This window comes from Oryx dammah, unplaced genomic scaffold (assembly GCF_014754425.2).
Source record: "Oryx dammah isolate SB20612 unplaced genomic scaffold, SCBI_Odam_1.1 HiC_scaffold_19, whole genome shotgun sequence".
Lineage (NCBI taxonomy): Eukaryota > Metazoa > Chordata > Mammalia > Artiodactyla > Bovidae > Oryx > Oryx dammah.
The window spans coordinates 39,933,848-39,955,585 of record NW_024070203.1 but is presented as its reverse complement, the minus strand read 5'-3'; the positions used below and the strand labels follow the sequence as shown (position 1 = coordinate 39,955,585).

The 21,738-nt window shown below is 41.5% G+C and overlaps 1 long non-coding RNA gene across 1 annotated transcript in view; it reads right to left on the bottom strand.

The window, feature by feature from the left end:
- Positions 1-707: 707 nt before the first annotated feature.
- The window catches only part of LOC120878612, a 35,472-nt gene continuing 14,441 nt past the window's right edge, over positions 708-21,738 (bottom strand). Inside the window, exons 2-3 of the long non-coding RNA XR_005724588.1 lie at positions 16,727-16,796; positions 708-2,808 (exon numbers count right to left, since the gene is read on the bottom strand). This is a non-coding gene — a long non-coding RNA (uncharacterized LOC120878612). The remainder of the gene's footprint in view (positions 2,809-16,726; positions 16,797-21,738) is intronic.

Here is a 21,738-nt window from a genome sequence, read left to right as displayed (position 1 = left end):
TCCCTGGGTTGGGGAAATCCCCTGGAGAAGGAAACGGCAACCCACTCCAGTATTCTTGCCTGGAAAATTCCATGGACAGAGGAGTCTAGTCCAGGGCTGCAGCCCAGGGATCACAAAGAGTCAGACATGACTGAGCGACTAAACAACAAAGAGGCAGCAAGCTTGACAGTTTTGTGTCGGAATTACCCAGATCAAGGAGTGGCTGCTGAGTGTTACTGCACAGGCCTGTACACCTTTTCATCCATTGGTCTCAAGTAAGCATAACTTCTGAAGACTGGTGGGACTAGGAGAGGTACGGAGGAGCTCCAGGGGAGGGAGAGCAGACAGGAGACCTATCTGGCTTGCTTCTGATGAGTGGCAACATTTCTGGAACTTTAGAATTATCATTATGAATTGATGGCATTGGGGTTTGAAACAGTGATAACTTCAATGAAGAGAGATTAAAAACTAAAAACACACATACTATATCAAGTAGTTCCATATATTGAGTATCCATAGAAAGATGACTAATGTAAGGATTTCCTCCTCAAATCTGCAGTTAGACAAGATCTAGGACTCTGCAGTGCTTCGCAGAAGCATGTTCAAGTTTATATGAAGGCAACACAAGTTAGTGCGGTAATATTTTGTGAAGGGTTCACTGTGTTTTGTTTGTGTGTGTGTGTGTGTGTATGTGTGTGTATGTGTGGAGGGGATGATGAAATGACAGTTTAAAATATTTAAATGTTAATTTTATTCTTCTGTCTTCCTGATTTTCTACATTTTTTAACATATTCTATTAGCTTCCTCCCTAGTAATACTATGTATTCATCTTGGATTTGAAGGTAAGAATTACTTGTAAATTAAAAAATGCACTGTTGAGTGAATATTATTTCTAATCTCTTAAATATGGGCAAGTTTTTCAAGCTATATTTTAGGAAACTTGGAAGAGTTTGGAGTTTGCATGGGGTTTTCACAGTACTTGAATGGGTAGCAAGAGCTCCAGACAGGATCCAACTTGCTCTGACATGACAGTGAGAACCGCCTCTTTTAATTGTGGTACATTTCCAACTAATCCTCACCTTACCCTTGGGAGGGAAGGATTGTTGTTATACTTAGAGATGAGGAATTCTCTAGGGTTGAGACGTCAACACTCTCCAAGACCACAGGGGTGGGCTGGGGACTCAAGCCCCTCCCTGTCTTTGTCCTCCAGCTTCTCCTTCCTTGGGCCACAAAACACACCCTCAGGACACAGCAGGACTCTGGATACATCAGGAAATCCCCGAGGATTCACCTCCCTCAACTGGACAAGGTGACTTGGACTGGTCTTTCTCCCCACTCCCTGCTACTTCCTGTTCATTTTTTATTTGGGTTCATTCAGTGGAATGAAAAGTGATGGGATTCAGCTGACTGATGGGAGACATAGTCCAGAGGAGGCTGTGAGTATAGCAGGCCTCCAGAAAGCCCACACTGTCATGAGCCAGGGCGGACCTTATTGCATAAATTTTCAGTCTTAAGGCGATCTCATAAGATATATGGACTTGGAAGAAGAAGTAGGAAATGAAAGCCTCTATAGAAATACAAAAAAGTAGACATCATTTAAGATGGGTTGTAGACCGACTCAGAGGTTCATGGGCCAGGTTAACAACTTCTGGGTTAAATAGTACATGTACCCAATTTCATGGCCTCTAGGAGGACCAATTTTGGTTGTTACACAAAGTGAGCAAAGCTTATTTTGATGTGGGAAATAGTAATTGAAAGATAAGAATGAAAAAAAAAAAGTGATGAGTTTTCAAGACAGTCTTTTTCTTCCATGGGAAATTATGTTTCCCATATTACTTTCTTGGTTATTGGAATAGGTTAGAAGAAAGAAAAGCTGATGAATCAATAGAAGTATATATACTTCTTTAGAAGTATATAGAGAACTCCATGCCATTTTGATACTTTTTTGGAATATACTAAGAGCAACACTTCTGATTGCAGATTTATGGTTGTGATTTCTGTCCCATGAACCTATAAGCTGTAATATTTAGGTCTGGGTGCCAATGGCAGGTCTGGGATAAAGGGTAGAAAATCTGAACCTCAGAGACACCCAGATTCCCTCCAAAGGGCAAAGATGTACCACTGGTCATTTCACTCTTTCTTACACCCATGATATATAATTTTTCAGAACACAGGAAGAACAAGATGTCATTCACACATCTGAACATTTAGATTCCCATACTATTATTCTGGGTTTTGGAAAGTTAACAAAAGAGGACTCCCTGTTTTGTCTGGTGGTGGTGAACAGTTGATCCATACTCAGGCTGAAAGCCTGATCCACTCTCTGTACCCATTTATCAGCTGTCATGGCACCTAACTTGCTGCTGAGAAACCCCAGGTGACGTCTACCATGTGAACTCTTTCAGGTCTGGGGTCACCGCAGGCAGCAATGGGGACCTGATACCTCAACTATACAAACCCACATTTCTCTTAGAATTGACTGTGGAAGGCTATCACAGAATGTTTTATCTCATGTCGCATGCCTCACATTAAATATTGTTAAGAAATTAAAAGCCGATTTTGGAGGTACAATTTACAAGTCTTCATATAAGAAGGAAACGACTAAAAATATACCCACTCAAGCACCTACAACTCATCTAGTGAGCAAGGCTAATAACACGTAGGCTGTGCCCGGAGAACTCCGTGGCTCGTGGAAAAGCGAGGAGGTGCGGTCCACCCTCTGGAAGTAAGTGAGACGTGTTGATGCAGAGAGTGCTGTCAGTGGTGCTTTGCTTCCTAAGTCAAATTCGGCGGCTGCGTTTCAGAGTCAGTGTCGTTACTTATTTCGACCTAAAACAGAAAATATGAATTGCTTTAAAAGACTTCAAAATTGAAAATGAAATTTCCTTTCTATTTACCCGGGCTTTATAAAAGGCAAAATGTGACTTGTGCTGTCTGGGTTCCTGGCTGTAGAGTCAGCAAGCAAAACACCAGGGTTCCCTGCATTTCCTATCAGGGTGGGCGAGCAGGTGTAAACATCAGAGGGTGGGACTTGGCTTCCTGGGAAGGAAGTGCCAGCCACAAGAAGATGGTGGTAGGGGGGAGGTGGGTCAGGTAAAGGTGTTTTTGGTGACCTTGGGGTAAAGATGACAGGGTGGTGTTGTCTCCAAACTGCCAGATATGCCCCTAACATAACCTACAGGCTTCTGCTGGTTGACTGCTCAAGAATCATACACAGATAGGTGGCTTTCACACCACCTATGGCCCTTACATATGTCCCACTCTGTGATGGTTAATTTAAAAAATACTTTAATTTATATATTTTTGACTGTGCTGGCTCTTCCTTGCTGCGAGCAGGCTTTTCTCTAGTTGCGGTGCACAGACTTCTCACTGTGCTGGCTTCTTTTGTTGCAGAGCACAGGCTTTAGGGTACATGGGTTTCGGCAGTTGTGGTGCCTGGCTTAGCTGTTCCTGGACCAGGGATTGAACTGTCTCCTGCATTGGCAGGCGGATTCTTTACCACTGAGCCAGCAGGGGAGCCCTGTGATGGTTAGCTCTATGTGTCAATTTGGCTAGGCCATAGCATCTAGATATTTGGTCAAACCCTGGTCTAAAAGTCACTGTGATGGCATTTTTTTTAAAGAAGAGATTAACCTTTAAATCAGTAGACTTTGAGTAAAGTAAATTCTCTCCATAATGTGGGTGGATCGTGTTCAATCAGTTGAAGGTATTAAGAGAAAAGACTGAGGTCTCTGGAGGAAGAAGGAATTCTGCCTCCAGACTGCCTTTGGACTCAAGATGCAATGTAAGCTCTTCCTGGGTCTCTAGTCTGCCTGCCTACTCTGCAGATTTACACTTGCCAACCCCATAATCACCATAATCACATGAACAGATTTCTTAAAATCTCTCTCTCGCTCTCCACACACACACACCCCCCCACACCCACACACACACCCCCTATTGATTCTGTTTCTCTGGAATACACACTCTCATCTCCAGTCATCCTTGTCTCCACACATTTGATAAAGATGCTGCACCTTTCAGACCCCACACCAGGCAATTCGCCTTGGGAAGGCGAGGGCTTCAGTTACAGCATCTTCATACAGTATCAGCCTCAACACAGTGTCTGCTACATAATTCAGTTCAGTTCAGATAAGTCGCTCAGTCGTGTCCGACTCTTTGCAACCCCATGAATCGCAGCACACCAGGCCTCCTTGTCCATCACCAACTTCCGGAGTTCACTCAGACTCACGTCCATTGAATCAGTGATGCCATCCAGCCATCTCATCCTCTGTTGTCCCTTTCTCCTGCCCCCAATCCCTCCTAGCATCAGTCTTTTCCAATGAGTCAACTCTTCACATGAGGTGGCCAAAGTACTGGAGTTTCAGCTTTAGCATCATTCCTTCCAAAGAAATCCCAGGGCTGATCTCCTTCAGAATGGACTGGTTGGATCTCCTTGCAGTCCAATGGACTCTCAAGAGTCTTCTCCAACACCATAGTTCAAAAGCATCAATTCTTCGGCACTCAGCCTTCTTCACAGTCCAACTCTCACATCCATACATGACCACTGGAAAAACCATAGCCTTGACTAGACGGACCTTAGTCGGCAAAGTAACGTCTCTGCTTTTGAATATGCTATCTAGGTTGATCATAACTTTTTTTCCAAGGAGTAAGCTACATAATTGGCACCCGGCAAATATTTGTTGCATACTTCTGCTCTGTTTCTCTCTTGTGAGAAGTCTTAGCTGGTCCAAACCTACTTATCTTTGAGGTCAGTGGATATTTCTTCTCCTCCTTGAAGTCCCCTCTTCCACCTCAGTGGTGTTGCTTGCTCATCCTGCTAATGGCAACTCACACACTATGACTGGACCCCATGTGGGGCAAACAGCATTCTGCCTCACAAGCAACTGTGCCCTGACTGTTTCACTCAGCTCCGTAAGTTTTCTCCCTCCAACAAAAGTATAAGCAGGGTGCTGGTGGATACCATCTTTCATGCTTGTTTTATCTCCCCATCCAGCAGGTCTCTCCCATTAACTCAGTTTGATGACTCTCTCTATGACTTGGAATATAGACTTTTTAGTCATACTTGAAATAGCTGAAAAAAAGATTAAATTTTCCGGTTTTGCCTTTTGGTAGCCACCCTTATCCCTGTAAATTCTGTTCCCTTCTCAGTCCTCAGGGATGGGACCCTTCCATTCCTTCCTTACTACTTATCACATTTTCTCTGTGTTCCTATTTCTCTACATTCTGAAAGATGTAGCCCAAATGCCTAGCCCTTTTACCCCACTGAAGTTTAACAAGGAAAGATAAAGAGGTGAAATTAAATGGTGGAATTTTTGTGGTTTTATAAATCTTTTAGTCTGAAGATTTATTTGAGAGTCAAGTTATGGAGGTTTATTCGTCAATCCAACGGGTGACTCTTCTAGAATGGCATAGACAGTAGAGGAGGATGTTTTCTTTCTTTGTTAGCAAATAGTATTGGTGGTGGTGGAGGCTGTGGTCAGGGGGACGTCTAGGTACCTGCTCATTTATCCTTCTTTTTAAAAATCTTTTTAATTCTTACCTTTTTTAAAAATTAATTTTTATTGGAGTATAGCTGATTTACAATGATGTGTTAGTTTCTATTATACGGCAAAGTGACTCAGCTATACGTATACATATAATCTCTTCTTTTTTTGGATTTCCTTCCCATTTAGGTCACCACAGAGAACTGAGTGGAGTTCCCCGTGCTAAACAGCACATTGTCACTTAGTTGTCTGTCTTATACGTAGTATCAAAAATGTATATATGCCAATCCACACCCCCAATTCGTCTTACTCTCACTTCCCTACATTTACCTTTCATGTGATGAACGGGAAAGAGTGAAGTGAAAAAGTTGGCTTAAAATTCAACATTCAGAAAAATAAGATTCTGGCATCTGGTCCCGTTACTTCATGGCAAATAGATGGGGAAACAGTGACAGACTCTTTTTTTGGGTTCCAAAATCACTGCAGATGGTGACTGCAGCCATGAAATTAAAAGTTGCTTGCTCCTGGGAAGAAAAGTTATGACCAGCCTAGACAGTTTATTAAAAAGAAGAGACATTACTTTGTAACAAAGGTCCATCTAGTCAAAGCTATAGTTTTTCCAGTATTCATGCATGGATGTGAGAGCTGGACTATAAAGAAAGCTGAGCACTGAAGAATTGATGGTTTTGAACTGCGGTGTTGGAGAAGACTCTTGAGAGTTCCTTGGACTGCAAGGAGATTCAACCAGTCCATCCTAAAGGAAATCAGTCCTGAATATTCATTGGAAGGACTGATGCTGAAACTGAAACTCTAATCCTTTGGCCACCTGATGCAAAGAACTGACTCACTGAAAAAGACCCTGATGCTGGGAAAGATTGGAGGTGGGAGGAAAAGGGGATGAGAGAGGATGAGGTGGTTGGATGGCATCACCAACTCAATGGACATGAGTTTCAGTAAACTCTGGGAGTTGGTGATGGACAGGGAGGCCTGGTGTGCTGCAGTCCATGGAGTCACAAAGAGTCGGACACAACTGAGCGACTGAACTGAACTAAACCTCTGCTTATAGCTATCTTCTTTTTTAAAAAAGTTTTGTTGATTTTATTATATTCTGGCTGTGCTGGGTCTTTGCTGCATGTAAGTTTCCTCCAGTTGCAGTGGGTGAGGGCTACTCCTTGCTGCAGTGCACAGGCTGTAGGGCATGGGGGCTTCAGCAGTTGTGGCTCTCAGGCTCTAGAGCACAGGCTCAGTGGCTGTGGTACATGGGCTTAGTTTTCCTTGGCAAATTGGATCCTCTTGGACCAGGAATCGAACCAGTGTCCTTTGTATTGCAAGATGGAATCTTAACTACTGGACCACCAGGGAAGCCCCATATAGGTACTCTTTTCTGCTCTGGGGCTTTGGCAACATTTACTGAAAAAACAGTGAAGTAGGCTGAGGCTGTTCCAAGGATTCCTGGTAGGAATTCTGGAGTGTTTCCTCAGGCATCGGGAAATATGCCAGCAAGGAGTTTTCTAAGAGGACAGTAAAGCAACTTTGAAAGCAGGCATTGACAGGAAAGCCTGTTGACAACCGTGCCTAAGGTTTTTATTAGCAGATGGGTTTTTAAAAATCAAACATACACAGAAGTAAAGAGAATGCTATTATGAATCCTGTTTACTCACCATCCAGAATCAACTAAAATAAAAATGATCTAATTAAGTTTCAGGTATTCACGCAACATTTTTCTTTTTTTAGCTAGAGTATTTAAAAGCAAATCTTAGACATCATGTCATATGTGTCACTTATGGGCACATCCAAGTGATGATTCCCTAGCTTAGTGATTTTTCCTTAGTGATTGTTCTTATTTAGTGGCTGTCATATCTGACTCTTTTGCAGCCCCATGGACTGTAGCCTGCAGGCTCCTCCATCCATGGGATTCTCCAGGCAAGAATACTGGAGTGGATTGCCATTTCCTTCTCCAGGAGATCTTCCCTGGTCAGGGATCTAACCTGAGTTTCCTGCATTGATAGGTAGATTCTTTACTACTGAGCCACAAGAGAAGCCCAATAGGTCTTTCAAATCTCTTTTAAATTTTATGAGTTCCCTCTCCCCTACCTTTTTTTTTTCTTCCCATTTTCCCTATGCTATTTTCCACATCCTAGATTGGTTGATTACTTCCTTCTGGTAAGGTTTAACTTACTCTGTTATTCTTGTATTTTTACACTTTCAGTCCAAGATCACTTAGTCCAAGATATTGCATAGATGGTGCCATGTCTTCTTATTGCATCACCTCCAGAGACACATAATGTCTACTTGTCACTCTTTTAATGATGGATCAATTAGTCTAGGTTGAAGAGTTTGAGTTTTGCGATCCTTAAAAAGAACTTTTTTTTTTTTTAGTAGATGTTTGTATATAAGTTAGCAGTTGCCTGAGGATAACGACCCTCGAGGCAGAATGAAATCAATGATAAGACAGTGATGTTATTCCAAAGTTCATCCCCTGATGGGCCTGTCATTGCCTCTTTTTCTATTGCTTTTTAAGTCTCACTGTGTCACTTCTGGGGTGTGTGTGCTGTGTGTGTGTGTGCTTGACTCTGTGTTTTGTACATTCTTTCTTTCCTTTTTTAAGTAAACAATCTCAAATTTTTATTGTCTTCATAATAAAACAAAATATGAAGCTCAAAACTGGATCAATTGGCCCTTTCTCCTATCTCCTCCCAGATCAAAAATGCTTGCACCTTTTAATAGTCAGCATTCTCTTAGATCTACTTCCCGGGTGGCTCAGTGGTAAGGAATCTGCCCACAGTGTGGGAGACTCAGGTTCGATCCCTGGGTAGGGAAGATCCCCTGGAGGAGGGCATGGCAACACACTCCAGTATTCTTGCCTGGAGAATCCCATGGACAGAGGAGCCCAGCGGTTTACAGTCCACAGGGTCGCAAAGAGTCGGACACGACTGAATGACTAATACTAGATCTGCAGTTGGGCTCAGCACATTCAAGCTTCAGTACAGTGTTTTTTGTAGTTTTAGCCTTTTTCTGGAAAATTGGCTGAGTCTGCCTACCATAGACGCTTTGCTTCCTGTCGTAATGCCACTTTCCCTGTGCATGCAGAGAATCCTCGCCTTTCTTGTACTATGTCACTCTGTGCAGCTGGTGCTTGCCACACTTCGTACAGAAAGTCTGGCAGGTTTTAGGAACATTCACCACCTTTGCAAGAGCACTGTCAGCACAGAAAGAAGCTTTCTTATGTCTTGTTTCTTCCCAGAACCTGTCATAACTTGCAACGTATACATATTTTTGATGTGACTATAGAGTGAAAGATACGTATTTGACATTAAACTTGGTTTATGTTCATTATCTTTAATTTTAAAATCAGTGGATACTTCCTCTTGGGGACAGGACCAAATGAAGCTACCTTTACTCATGCTGGTTAATTTTTTTTTTTTTGGCGGGGGAGATGCTCTGTAACTCCATACCTCTACAGAAATCAATTTTCATGCTGTTGACACCAATGACAAGTACTGAGAAAAATCCTGAGTTTCTTGGAAAGACAGGAATTGATAACTTCCCTGGAGGGTACCGTTTGGATATGAGCTTTCTCATTTTGGAAAAGGTTTTATGTGAACCAATCTCCATAAGCTCTGGGGGCAGTGTGCAAGGTCATGTGTCAAATGAGAGGACCTTTGTGTCTCCAGTGAGGTGTAGGACAGATAACTGAACATGGGCAAGGAGCCTCTCTTGCATGTGGCCAGCTGCACTGCTGGTGGCCACGTTCTTGCCTAGTAGACAGTGGTGCATCAACTGGCCAGAGTAGGAAGGAGTCAGAACTGTGTGAGATGTATAAACACAGCCATCCCACTGCTACTGGTCAAATAACTACATATTTCCCTGGTGGCTCAGACACTAAAGAATCTGCCCGCAATGCGGGAGACCTGGGATAGATCCTTAGATCAGGAAGATCCCCTGGAGAAGGAAATGGCAACTGACTCCCGTGTTTTTGCCTGGGAAATCCCATGGACAGAGGACCCTGGTGGGCTATGCAGTCCCTGGGGTCACAGAGTCGGACACGACTGAGCGACCGAGCAGCAGCTGTAGGATATGTTCTTATATAGTCCCTAAAAAGGGATAATCATCACCCAGGATGGATCAGAATGTCATGAACGCCACGACAGAGGGAAGGAACTCCAAGCCAGGGAGAACAGTGAGCCCTGGGTGCTGCCCCCTGGGTGCCAAGTAAGGCAGGCAGGCGGGGGCACCGGCTCTCCTTGGGTACCACACAGAGGGGCTGAGTGCTTTACTGTTTAGCGCCCTGGAGGCTTGAGGCCACCCTGGAGGGTTAATGTGTACAAAGAGCTGCCTTTCCAGGGACTGATGGGAATAGAACTGCATGCTCAGTAATGGGAAAGGTGAGCCAGTCACTGCTCCGAGCAGGTCACTGGCACCTGGCTCTGGGTACCACAGAGACAGACACACAGACACCTAGATGAATATGAAGGTGTGAAAGCCAGTTGAGGATGAGTCAAAATAGGATCCAGCCAGAGAGCTATCACTTTATTAGTCTTCACTTGCTCGGTCAGGAAATGGAGGCGTGATGGGATGAATGATGGTTCCCTGGCTGCAATTTACTAATATATTGTTGGAGGTTATTGGCTTTTACTTATTATTATTTTGTAAACTTATTTTTGTGTCTTTTATTTTTAATTAATTTTTATTGGAGTATAGCTGCTTTACAATGTTGTGTTAGTTTCTGCTGTACAGCAAAATGAATCAGCCACGTGCTGTGCTTAGTTGCTCAGTCATATCCAGCTATTTGTGACCCCATGGACTGTAGCCTGCTAGACTCCTGTGTCTATGGAATTCTCCAGGCAAGAGTACTGGGGTGGGTTGCCAAGCCCTCCTCCAGGGGATCTTCCAGACCCAGGGATTGAACCCATTGTCTTCTGCATTGCAGGCGGATTCTTTATCACCTGAGCCACCAGGGAAGCCCAGCCATACATACATGTATGCCCTCCTTTATTGGATTTCCTTACCATTCAGGTCACTCCCGAGCACTGAGTAGTCCCCTGTGCTATACAGTATGTTCTCATTAGTTACGTATTTTATAAACGGTATCAATAGTGTATATATGTCCATCCCAATCTCCCAATTCTTCCCACTGCCTCCCTCTCCCACTTGGTATCCATACATTTGTTCTCTATGTCTATGTCTCTATTTCTACTTTGCAAACAGGATCGTCTATACTGTATTTCTAGATCCCACACATATGCATTAATCAGAGTTTGAAAGCACATCATTCTTATCTCCCTGCCTTCTACACACTCACACACACACCCCTCTGATTTGTCCTCCTAGCTGCTTTCTAATCTAGATGCTGTAAATGCAGGATGGCTTGGCACCAACCTGTAAGGATGCTGATACCAAACATCTGTTCTCAGGAAAGAGCAGATGGACGTGACCACCTTTGGCTCCATCCAGCAGCCCAGCTGTCAGAGGAGGATTTCCTCTGAGTCTGCATTGTGAAGAGTGGAGGTACAGGGGGAACTGACTGCAGTGCTGGCCTGAAATGGGGGGGCAGTGTGTCTTCCAGAACTTGGTTGCAATAGCAGACAATCAATGGTAGTCACATGGCATGTAACAATTTTGTGAAGAAAAGCCAGCCTCCTGCAAAGGCAATCAGACAAGTCAAGATGCCAGAGAAAAGTCAAGTTCTTATTTGGAAATCTGAGGAAAAGATTGGCTAAAAGCAACAGGAGAAGCTTTTTCCATCAAATTTTCTCAACTGCAGTCATGGGGCATCTTCCCTGTGGAAATTTCTAACATTATCAGATCTCTCTACTTTTCTTGGAAAACTTAGTTCTCAAACTCCACTGCTGTCTATCTTTGATAAGCTGCTTTGGTCTGATTATTTTTATATGAAGAGTTATTGCTACATGGGGCTTCATTTTTCCACCACCCAGCCCCTGACCATTATGATGGTTTTTAAAAACCTTGAAGTATTTCAGTTGCTCACGATGATGCTCCTTGATTATCTGTATCTCTTTCAGAGCTGCTTGGGTTTACGCCAAACTATGTTTCTTCCTGGGGCTTCCCTGGTGGCTCAGATCAGAAAAAATCCGCCTGCAATGCCAGGAGAACTGGGTTTGATCCATGGGTAGGGGAGACCCCCTGGAGAAGAAAATGGCAACCCACTCCAGTATCCTTGTCTGGGAAATCCCATGAACAGAAGAGACTGGAGGGCTACAGTCCATGGGGTCACAGAGAGCTGGACACAGCTGAGCAACTAACACTAAATGCCTATATATGCCTAAGTTTCTTCCTGAGAGGGGTAGCTGCTTCTATTAACCCTCTACCTCTGGTGGTAAGGTTGCTTCCACCATAAGCTGCCCTGCAGCTGTCCTCTTCAAACCACAGATGATCACGTGAGCAACCCTTGCACTGGCCCCTCCCCCATCATGAAAGGTGGTGTAGCAGCAGCAACGGGGAAGACCCTGATAGAAACCCAGGATGTGCTTATGTTGAGAGTTAACCACCCCTCCCCCCACAGCCATGGCAAGATAACGGACCCCAGCACAGGCTCCCCTTGACCCCCAAGCCAGAATCAGACAACAATCACTGGAAGCATCTCTATAGCCTGAGCCATGAAGAACGACGTCATTTAGATGGTGAAGCAATGGCTGCTGGGGATCTAAGAGCATCCTCACCAAGAGCCAAGATTCCTTCTCTGCTTCAACATCTGCTTCCTTGTGGGTTTGCTGACTTTATGTGAGAACTATGGCAAAGGCCAGATTGGATAGGCACAGATTTCAACTTTGTCCTGTGCAGAGCGGCCAAGCAGATGAGATTCCATGTAGGGAACACTTGTTTTCTTCTTTTCCTCTTGATAAACTCTTCATCTTCTTTTCAAAGTCATTTCAGACATCACAGCTCAGTGGTGTCTTCTCTCACCAAGTGAGAAGTAAACATTCCCTCTTCTTCAGAAACTTGCCTTGGGGTCATCACTTGTATCTGCTTATTTCTATGTAGGCTTCCTCTCCTGGATCATTAGCTTCTGGATCACTCATCATTTTATTATTAACAAAAATAACTTTTTGTTATTTCCAGCCCAGATCCTGGTGCACATGTTATAAGTGATCAATATACAGTTGTAAATGGAAGTAAACCAATTTATTTAACTAGTGGGTCTTGATAGCTTAATGCTGTTACTTTTTTCCAAAAAAACTAAGTTTTTATTTTGTACTAGGGTATGCCCCATTAATAATGTTGTAATAACTCAGCCATACTTATATACGGATCCATTCTCCTCCAAACCCCCTTCCATCCAGGCTGCCACATAACATTGAGCAGAGTGTTACCTTTTTAAAAAATTGAAATATAGCTGATTTACAATGTTGTATTAGTTTCAGGTGTTGAGCAAAGTAATTCAGATGTGTGTTTGTTGGGTGTATATATATATATATATATATACATACATACATATATACACATATATACATATATACACACATATGTATAATATGTATACACATCATATATATATAAGTATTTATATATTATATATAATCCTTTTTTAGATTCTTTACCCTTATAGATTATTACAAGATATTGAACATAGTTTCCTATGCTATGCAGTAGGTCCTTCTTGTTTATCTATTTTATGTATAGTAGTATTAGTTAGTATGTATAATAGTATAGTTAGTATGTATAATAGTCTCTGTTAATCCCAAACTCCTAATTTACTCCTCCCTCATCTTTCCCTGTTGGTAACCATAAGTTTGTTTTCTGTGTCTGAGCCTGTTTTCATTTTGTAAATAAGTTCATTTGTTGATGCCGGTATTTTAAAAAGAGACAAAGCAGGAAAGACCAAATCCATATATGAATTGCCACCCCATCCCATCACCCCAGTGCACACAGTCACACACAGGTGGGCTGTGGGCCCCGGAACTGGACACTTTATGGTTATGAGCAATGACACAATCAAATACGAGAATGGGGACTCCCTGTACAAGTCTACAGTGAATGGATGGTCTGTGACCATCCATCTAGAGTTGAAAGTGACCTGTCTACATGTGCTTGAGAATATGACCAAGATTCTTCCAGTTCCCTTCATGAAGCAGCTTTTCCGTAAACCTGGATTTGTACTCCATGAAGATCAGAGCCTTAATGAAGCTTAAAAGCCAGGGTTCATGCATGCCCCCCCCTAATGATTTAGTGCAGAAGACTGGCTTTTCCTCTAGTCTATTGCTGGTAGAAGGGATATGGCATCACTGCGCTGGTTACAATGGAACCCGAAAGAAGGGCTTTTTTTAAAAAACAATCAAGCAGGCTGACTGATGCCAACTGGGTAAACTCTGCCATATTTGCATACCTGAGGGGAGAACCCACATCGACCTTTTAAATTGTTTCCTGTACAAAGATTTCATTTTGGGTTTAGTTTGATCTTGCAGATTCCTGCCTCCTTCACGGTAGAAGGCATTCCATATTCATCTGGCATAATGACACGCATCATCTATCAAAATGGAAACTTGTTCTCTTGTTTCCTGCAGCTTGTAGCTGATGCCACCTTCAGCCGAAAAGTGTGGGAGGTCAGCAGTGAACAGCGTAGTTGATGTAACTAGAGATTATCACACTAAGTGAAGTAGGTCAGGAGGAGAAGGACAAACACTGTAGCATATCACTTATATGTGAAATCTAAAATATGGCACAAATGAACTTATCTATGAGACAGAAGCAGGCTGATAGAGAACAGATTTGTGGTTGCCAAGGGGAGAGGGGGTGGGGGAGGGATGGCCTGGGGGTTTGGGGTTGGTAAATGCAAACTATTGCATTTAGAATGGATAAACAACAAGGTCCTAATGAAAGACAGAGGGAAAACTATATTCAGTATCTCGTGATAAACCATAATGGAAAAGAATATTAGAAAAGAATGTCTATATGTGTATAAGTGAGTCACTTTGCTGTATAGCAGAGATTGGCAGAACACTGTAAATCAGCTGTTGTTTTTGTTGTTTTAGTTGACTCTTTGCGACCCCATGAACTGTAGCCCACCAGGTTCCTCTGTCCATGGGATTTCCCAGGCAAGAATATTGGGATTGGGTTGCTATTTCCTTCTCTAGTGGATCTTCCTGCCCCAGGAACTGAACCTGTGTCTCCTGTGGATTCTTTACCACTGAGCCACCAGGGAAGCCTACTATACTTCAGTTTTTTAGGAAAAGCCCTTACAAGGGAGTGGAGTTGATCACAGCCTTTTAGGTAATCTTACCAGGATGTTTCGTGCATTCTGGATTCACAGAGATGGAAGGGACCTTAAGAAACAGAGACGGAAGTCATGTGCCTCTGGGCCATCCCACTAGACACCCTTTTCAGGCACATGGATGAGCCAGGGTCATTCAAGAAAGGAGATTCCATTATCGTCAGTAATCAACTGCTGTGTTTAATAACTTCCCCTAATAAAAAGATCTTTCTTATATCCGACCAACATCTTTCATACTGCAATCTCTCTGCCGACTTATTCTTCAGAATAGGGATGAAAGAAATCATTCATCATCCTCTTTTCACATAACAAGATGACCCAAGTCACTGCTTGGCATTGTTTCAGTTCTTTTCTCTTCCGATGCTCTGGTCATCTTTGTTACACTGTACAATCCCTGCCAAGTTCCCCACATGCACAGATACCCACTTCTGGGGTAGATCGTTCATGAGCACTCAGTAGCATGAGTAATGAGGTGGTGGTTGCTTGGTTCTGGAATGTGACGTGGGGTGAACGGCTTTTCCAAATTGGATTTGCTTTAAGAAACCAACATATATTTAAACATCTATCACGTGACAGGCACTGTGCTGATTTGTGTAGCATGTGAGCCTGTGTTTCCTTTAGCTCACTCTGCTGGAATAAAATTAATTCCACATGGGGAGGTGGAGGAGCCAATACAGTCTTCTAGAGGCTTCTGTCCCCAAAGAAGCTGGGGGAGGAATTGCAGATTTGGGCAAAAAGGCAGCTGGTGAATCCTTTCATACATATTTCTTATACTAGTGATTGTGTTACCAATTTCCTCTGTCATCACAAAATTACAGAGCATTGGCCTGAAAGAACAGGAAGGTCATCTGAGCAAGTCTACAATGTCCTGGTGAGAGTGTCTCACCCAAGAAAGACCCCAGCTCCACCCCTTACTACTTGAGAGACTTTGGGAAGACTGTTTATCATCTATGAATCTCAGGTTTCTTATTTATAAAGTGGACTATTAGTACATTATTTTCATGAGGATGAAGTGAGATAATAATGCAAATTGTACAAAGTAGCTACTGTTTTATACAGCTGTCTATTTGCTGCTTAGAGTTTTCTAGGAATGCAGTCATGGTATCTATTTTCTTGTTTTTTAGTATTTTATCAATCAAGTGACTGTGACTCCTTCCTTATACTCAACTGAAATCTGTCCAGTTTGAGGTGTTTTCACTGTAGTTGTTGACTTTCTTCTGATTAGTCAAACATTTGAGTACCAGGTGGACTTCTCTGGTGGCTCAGATGGTAAAGCATCTGCCTGCAGTGCAGGAGACCTGGGTTCTCTCCCTGGGTCAGGAAGGTCTCCTGCAGGAAGACATGGCCACCCACTCCAGCAGCACATGGACCCGTGTTTCCTTTAGCTAACTCTGCTGGAATAAATACTACCCACTCCAGTATTCTTGCCTGGAAAAGTCCAAGGACAGAGGAGCCTGGCAAGCTACAGTTCATGGGGTGGCCAACAGTTGGACATGACTGAGTGACTAATACTTTTTTTTTCTTTTGAGTACTAGGCACAGTCATAAGCAGCTTTAGAGATGCTCTTTATACCGTATTCCATTTAATCCATCCTCCCTCCTCCACCCAGGTGACAGAACCAAGTCTATTGTCAGAGACATAAAAGAAGGCCCCTGGGACCACACAGTTAGAGCCTGGATCCTAACCTAGTCTTTCTTCTCTTTTCCCTCTCCTGTGCTCCCCCAAGACACATATTAAGCCTCTGTTTTGTACATTAAATCATCCTTTCTTCCCCCAATTTGGCAATCTAACAACAAGAAAAATAAAGCAAAACTATCATTTAAGAAACTTAAATCATTGTACTACTTGATATCCTTTTTGGAATGAACAATAATAATGATAATGTTGGGTTACATGTGAAAGGTGTGTTTCAAATATGAGTGGAAAATTAAACCAATGATTAGTAGTGGTAGGTCCAAATTATTTCAGGTTTGGTTAGTTTTGGCCAAGTTAGAAGGATTAATATTTTCCATCTCATCACACCTTTACTTACAGATGAACAGGCTTTAACGTAACATGATCCTGGCAGTAGGAGTGTGCATCAAGTCCACCTATGAAATCAACTGCAAATACAACATAGCCCAACATGAGTAAGTGTGCAAATTCACATAACAGTAGATGATTTAAAAAGAACACATGAAAAGCTAACAAAAATATTTATCACACAATGGAAGAATGTGTATTTAATATAAAGACTGTTCAAAATATTATCAGTGGTCAAAAAATGGGGAAATTTAAAAAAGAATTTTAATGGAGGATAATTGTTTTACAATGTTGTGTTGGCTTCTGCCATAGATCAACATGGATCAGCCACAGGTATACATAGGTCCCCTCCCTCTTGAACCTCCCTCCCACCTCCCACCCCATTCCACCCCTCTAGGTTGTCACAGAGCACCTGAAAAAACATGGGGAAATTTGAAGAAACACGCACAGAACTTGGGATCTTAGGGACTGAAAAATCACACTTGTTACTGGCTTTAGTGAAAAATGAAGTATACTAAATAGTATTAGATTTTAAATAATGTGCTTGTCCTTAGGCATACAAATATGCCCTTTCCCCTCATATATCAAAAGATATACCTTTTCTTCTTGTTGCCAGAAACCATTCTTTTTCCTTAAGAATATTTATTGCATTATTAGAAAGACCTTTGAGAAGTCACAAAATATGTGTCCTTGCCCTCTGTCTTCCAGCCATTCCTGACAAATAAGCACCTGCATTTTGCAGAGAAAGTTTCAACTTCTCTCTGGTAGTGTGGTACTTGCCTCATACTGCATAGACTCACTAATTTTGATAATATTCTTTCTAATCTGTTTCCACTTTGATAAAAACTTCAGTCTTTCTTTTGCAAACCTAATGTCCATGGTTAATCTTAGCTCATTTCTCCTGTTGTTTTTTTTTTTTTCCCTGCTATAATCCATTAAAGCTATTAATTAAGTCATATCAAGCTCTGGTTATATTATAGTACTCTAACATTAACAAGTATCTGGGTGTATAGGAACACCCTGAGCTTGGTATGTGTGTGTGTTTAGGTACACAAGATGTGACTATTTTATCATATTCTCCACTCAAGACAGGCATGCTAGTAAACTGATTTTGAGAAAGATGAATTAGCCTAGAAGTTCAGAGGGGCCAAGAAAAGCCCATCCTTTTCCTACCAAGGCACATAAGTCACCTGGACACAACCTTAAGGAGAGAAGTAGTGAGAGAAGAGTCAATCTGAGACACTAAAACGATTTTCCCAGGACTTCCCTGGTTGTTCAGTGGTTAAGAATCCACCTGCCAGTGCAGGAGACACAGGTTCGATCTTTCCTTAGGGAAGATCCCACAATGCCTTGGGGCAACTAAGCCTGTAAGGCGCAACAAGAGAAGCCCTGGGATGAGAAGCCCTTGGGCAGCAAGAAGACCTAGTGCAGCCAAAAAAATAAATAAATAAAATACTTAAAAAATTCTTCTATTAAAAGAGGAGTCTTATCAGAGAGAACTACCAGTGTCTAAAGGGGTCATTTAGTCAGATTAGATTAAGTTTTTATTAGATTAGATATTTAATCAAATATCCTATCCCTGATCTTGTTGACCAATGGGTGAATATTTAGAAGGAAAAATCACCTGATTAAATTAACATTATTGATTAAAAACTGAATGGTCCTAAAAAAAAAGTTGGGTAGTACTATAATTTACTGAACTGATATGGAAAGTATTTTCATAGTTAAAGATACTATGACCTACAGAGGCACCTTTGGAAGTTGAAGGGTGTATTAAAAGAAACAAAATTAAAAAAACATACATTTATGAATAATAAAATTATTCAATTAAAAAGTTATTTCAAAATAAAATTATTTATAAAAATGAATATTGAAATCAATATACATATTTATTAAAGCAGAATAAAAAGAAAACTTTATACTCATTTGAACATTAAAGTGTAACATTAACATAATGGTTATTTTTGGTATAAATTCATGTACTGCCATGAATCTGCTCCATGGTCCATGTCTATCTGTAATAAACCACAACACTGATCTTTTGGGGGAAAATATACACATATCTTTTCAATATGGTTTTATTATTTTTACAAATTTATTTACAATCTTAGGAGAAGGCAGTGGCACCCCACTCCAGTACTCTTGCCTGGAAAATCCCATGGACGGAGGAGCCTGGTGTCCTGCAGTCCATGGGGTCGCTGAGAGTTGGACACGACTCAGTGACTTCACTTTGACTTTTCACTTTCATGCATGGAGAAGGAAATGGCAACCCACTCCAGTGTTCTTGCCTGGAGAATCCCAGGGACAGCGGAGCCTGGTGGGCTGCCATCTATGGGGTCGTACAGAGTTGGACACGACTGAAGTGACTTAGCAGCAGCATTTACAATCTTATTCAACATTTCTTTTTATGAGTAGTAAACTTGAAATTGCTGATATCTTGATTGCCTCTGTAAATCATAGTATTTTTAACTATGAAAATATTTTCCGTATCAGTTCATTTCAGTCGCTTGGTTGTATCCAACTCTGCAACCCCATGGACTGCAGCATGCTAGGCTTCCCTGTCCATCACCAACTTCCAGAGCTTGCTCAAACTCATGCTGATAAATGCCAAGCAAATTTGCTACAGAAAGGACAGGTGTCATATAGTTTAGCTCAAATACTTTCCCAAGCACTGCAATTTTACCTCCATTTAGCACATGTTTCTGTGCCAAGAATTTTACAAGACACAAAATAACTTGCATTTATTTATGATACTTTCTAGACCTTCTCACAAATTAACTTTTTTCATTTTGGTGTAGAATATAAATTTGTCAAATAAAATGCAGTTCTGTCAAAAGAGTCTTTTCTCAAGTCAAGAGATTTCAAAAGGAAACTATGAAACTGAAAATTAAATTTCATATAACATTTGAACTCTCAATATTTAATTTGTCCAGTTTGCTTGTTTTGTGAGCATAAATTTCTATGTTTTCCTTTTTTTGTAAGCTTTCACTTATTGCCATCTACTAAAGATTCAAAAGATGATTTTGGGGGTGCTTCATTTGTTGAATAATTTGACTTAAGTTCTTCAACTGATCTTGAATGCAGTGCAGCTAAAATGCGGAAGACTTATTTATAAAACGCTCACAGTCACTTGAATTAATTTACGAAGAGTTCTTTAAAGACAGAAATGACCCTAACTGATTAATGAAGAGAAGCCAAGAGAGAAAATGTATTCTGTCATCCCAAAGACTTTGTTTTGTTTGCTTGTTTTCAACATCAATTGCATTACAAAAATATTTGCAGGGAAATGCAAACCAAAACCACAGTGAGATACTACTTTATACCCACCAAAATGGCTATAAAAATCAGATAATAAATGTTGGTAAAGATATGGAGAAATTGGAACCCTCATGCACCGCTGGTGGTAATGCAAAATGTTGCAAGACAGGTGGTTCTTAAAAGAGGAAATACCAAGTTACCATGCATGCTTGCATGCTCACTCATGTCTGACTTCTTGGGACCCCATGGACTGTAGCCCACCAGGCTCCTCTGTCCATGGGGATTCTCCAGGCAAGAATGCTAGAGTGGGTTGCCATGCCCTCCTCCAGGGGATCTTCCTGACCCAGGGATCAAACCCACGTCTCCTGCATCTCCTGCATTAGCAGGTGGATTCTCACTCCTAGGTATATACCCAAGAGAAATGGAAACACACCTCCACATAAAAATTTGTACACAAATTTTTAAACTCTCAATATTTAGTTTGTCCAGTTTGCTTGTTTTGTGAGCATAAATTTCCATGTTTTCCTTTTTTGTAAGCTTTCACTTATTGCCATTTACCAAAAGATTCAAAAGATGATTTTGAATCATTTTTGAAAACAACATTATTCATCATATCCAAAAGGTGGAAAAAGTAGGTAATTAAGAAACTGAAAACATCAAGAATCTTTTATGGGTAGAAAAGAACAATGTTGTTTTTGTCAACAGAAACCTGATATTTCCATATTATAAAAATAGTTTTTTAAGCACACACTGACACTTCCCATTTGCCAGAGTAGGAATACAGTTTAAGTAAAGAGGTAAACTGAAGTGTTTATAGATTTTAAAGTTTTTAAAAATGATGCTTTCAAAAATGAAGTTGTTCTTTGACCCAACGAAATACATGAAAACAACTCAGTAGGATATACCTTCAGCTTTTTAAGCTTTCAGAGTGGTAGTTGTATCACACTGTTAAGAAAGTGAAGTGACTGTGCATTCTAAATGTCACTGTAATGAGAAAGATGGGAGAACAGAAGCTGCTGAATTAAGGAGTTGCTCCAGTAGAAATAAGGAGATGAATTGCAATGAAACCTGAGAAGTAGCAGAAGAGGCATAGATGGGTTTTCAGAAATATTAGAAAAGGAGAATTAGAAACAAAACATCATGAAATCTGAAGCAATCACAGCAAGAACACCATCTAAGGGTCTTTGGCAGAAGAGCAGCCTTGGAGGAGATGAGGAAGACAGAAGGTAGAGGGGTGTGCACAACTTGCTTAGTGACCTGCAGGATAATTGACTTGAATTCTCTGGTTATTAAAGTCTTAAAATGTAGAACAGAAAAATCAGCACAATTAAGAGCTGGCATCAATGGTGCAGAAAAGCCGGTTACAGAGAACATTGCCCTCTTCACCCATTCTCGGAAACTGAGGTGTTACTATAAAAGATCCCTTGGGGAGAGCCCACAGCCTGGAAACCCCATTGTTCATAGTCCTTTCAAATGTATTTCCTGTGCCAACTTTCAACTACAGAGCCAAGTGACTTCTTGGAACAAATTAGGTTACTTGCAATGGAACATCTTTGTGGTTATTCACTTTACACATAGCAGATCCCAGACAGGGGCTCTCACTGACCTGGAGGAACTCCAAAGCCACTTTGGATTTACAGCATCATCTTACTGTACACACACAGACTTGTTTTCCACTTGTTGGGCTTCCCTGGTGGCTCAGACAGTAAAGAATCCACCTGCAAAGCTGGATAACAGGGTTCCATCCCTGGGTCAGGAAGATCC